This window comes from Halyomorpha halys, unplaced genomic scaffold (assembly GCF_000696795.3).
Source record: "Halyomorpha halys isolate HHAL.00 unplaced genomic scaffold, Hhal_1.1 Scaffold723.1, whole genome shotgun sequence".
Classification (NCBI taxonomy): Eukaryota; Metazoa; Arthropoda; class Insecta; order Hemiptera; family Pentatomidae; genus Halyomorpha; species Halyomorpha halys.
In genome coordinates, this window is record NW_027110197.1 from 520,090 (window position 1) to 523,466 (window position 3,377).

The window sequence follows — 3,377 nt, forward strand, 5'->3', positions numbered from 1 at the left end:
TATCTACTTCACTTCCCTACATGAAAATTTTTAAGTTCATTTCTTTTTTTTACAAGTGAACCTTTACCTTTAATCATTTGATAATTTTCTGCTTATTAAATTTAAAAAATAATAAAATCATTTTTTTAAATCTATACAAATTTAAGGTACTAGACAGATTAGTTTATTTAACCAATTTTTTTCTGGCGAAGTTTATTTAAAATATATGTGAAGAGAAACTAAGTCCATCTGATATTTGCTATCCTATTTTCAATTTAAAATTCATGGATTAGTCCATGACGATTCGTGTCTAAAAACAGTAAATAAATAAAAATTTTCAAGAGCTCTATTGTTGTATTAGCAAATTAACAAAATTTAGATTATGAGCCTTTATTTTTTACTAATAGTAAATTATTTATTATGAAAAATAAATAAGCCTTTGATAGATATACCTGAATTTTATTTATGTTTACCGACAGATATTTGGCGTTGATAAAGAGCTCATTTTTCCGGTTTTCAACTTCTATGAATACATCGGATGAAAATTAAATTTAGATATCACGACCTGAATTATTGAATATTAACAAAAATTTGCCATCACAAACTATTATTTTTGTTATAAGGTAGTTCGATTTGACAATCGTATATACGAATTATTCTTTAAATTCAAAATTTTAGTCTAAAAGATTTTAAAAAGAAATTAAATGCTGCTTTATTGTGTTTATGACTTTACAGTAATCAATGGTTCAGTTGTTGCTTTATTTTTAGTTCAAAATTATCTATACCTCAGTCAGTCTACTATCTTACAAAACAATATTGAAATTACAATTTTTTTTTTAATTATAACAATAAAATATATGATAATTAGTTCTTCATTGTGTTGGTTAATGTTGAACACACAGAAAACGGGGTTGTTGCGTATGTCTTCCATCCGTAAGATACCTGTAGAGACGAGCTTCTGATATAATACAATATCTACAAAAGCCCGGATCTACAGGGTAGATCACGAATGTGCTGTTTGTCTGTTTTCTGTGTGTTTGGCTTCCAGATATCTTCGTTGTTTTTTTTCCTCATTTTTTTTTTTATCCTGGTCCTCGATCGCAATCAGCATTACCTAAAATAACAGACAAAAGTAATATTAAAATATGTTTTTATACATGTATGCACTGTATCATGCCGGAATAGACCTCTCATAGAACAATGCCGTTGAACTTATTCATTCATCTACCTGAAATAATCTCATATGATATAGATAATTAACACTTCATAAAACATTATATACTTAACAGTTATATATATATATTTTTTTTATAATGAGAATATTTCTATATTAGACTGTACGTTCCTTAATGCGTTAGTCAATTAAGCCTGTCTTATACAAAGGATTACTCTATAGTAGAAAATGAATACAAACCTTGTACCTAAGAAAAGATTTTATTAACAAAACCAAAATAATTCAAATGTTGAACGAATAATAATTACAACGCCTGCGTTGGTTGGATTATCTTTACGTTCATCTGTAACAAATGGTTTCCATTTACATAGGTCTTAAAAACTATTATAAATATAAAAGAAAATTAATTGATCTTACCTTTGATGATTTTACTTTTATAAATCGGTTGCTAATTAAATCTGTTATTTTGTATGTATTCTAGTGAAATAAAAATATTAAAAAAAAAATCATTCTGTTATTTATCACCATTCTTAAAGAAAAAGAAAAGAAAAATTATAAAATGGTCATAAAACAAGCCAATTAGATAAATTCTGTTAAATATTAACACTTTTTCAATTGTAAAAACAAAAATATTGTAAACAATAGTAATAGAAAACAATAATTTTTTTCAATTGATTTTTATCTCTAATAATTTTTTATCCATTAAAGATCCATTTAAAGAAAATTAATTGTCTTAAAATAATTAATAAACCTTCATATTTGAAACTGAAATTATATTCCTGTAATTTAGCTGAGTAGTGTAATACATTGGATTCCATAATTTATTATTATTCCTTTTGTTTATTTTTATGACAATCAAAAATTTATTATTATTATTAAATATTACTTAAAAACGAAATAGTTAATTATTATAGTGAATTTTAAGATAATTTAACTTTTTTTTTAAGCGGGTATTAGTTTACTTGTTTTTTAGCTCGGCTAATGTTACCCTTTTGTTGGAGTTATATATCCCCAAATAATATCATTTGTTTAAAGCATCGTGATTTAGACCAAAGAAACGATTTTAGGTCCATATGGTTTGTCATTAAGTTTGCTAATGGACTACTTCCTGGAGGTTTAATGACTTTTGAATATCCAAGTTTATTTGGAAAATAATTTATTTGGCATTCTTTGGGGCTGATTACATTGCTTAGAAATATTATTTAACTATGCCCTGCTAAAATGAAGCTGTTATTCTTCATTTGTTATCTTTTTATGTTAAGGAAAATTTTATTTTATTTTTCATTTTCATTTTCCTGGATTTATCCTTAATTTTTTGTGTTTTGTACTTCTCCCAGTTGTTTTTCATATGATCTTTCCGATTCTTTTGACTTCTTTATGATATCTTTATGGTATATCGTAGGGTATAGTAATTTTACCTGCAAAAACTTCATGTTTCTGGCTTTTCGTTATTGGGTGAATGTTTTGGCATAACTTCGATATCCTGGTTTTAGCATCTTCTAAAATCCCTAAACAAATCAATGTATTAAAAAAAAACACTAGTTTAGAACAGTTTTAATAATTAGGTGAGAATTCACATTTGTGGTACCAAACCTTAATTAACAATAAATTTTGTTATAAAAATAATACGATAATTATTGAATGATTAATGATAAAAATTAATTCAGGAAGTTTTATTGGAGCTGTTAATGAATAATTGTATGTACGAGTAATAATCGTATCAGTATATATTGTCTAACTTCATGTTTTTATTTGTTCTGTTAATAGATTATATTCTAGATTATTTCGAGGTAAAAGAATTTTATTCAGAAACAGATTATTAACATTTAATTATTTTATCTTGTGATAATGGAGTTTCAAAACTGTAATTAAAAAAAAAATTGAAAATAGACTTGACTACTTTTAGAATTGAATGCATCATATATTAAATAAATAATTCGATTGCTACATCATGGATGGATAAAAATGTATATTACTTTTTAAGTTACAATTAACTATTTTTATATATATTAAGATAAAAGACTAAAACATGATTTATTTATTTTTTTAATATTGCAATCCAATTACCATTAATATTTACCTAATACCATTCTCTTCTTCTTATTTAATGGAAGTTATAATGATAAATAAATTTAATCGGTATCTATTTTTTTTTTTTTTTTTTTTTATTATCAACAAACATTAACTTTTGTTTTGGACCTTACAGCTTTTATAAAGTGCAGTA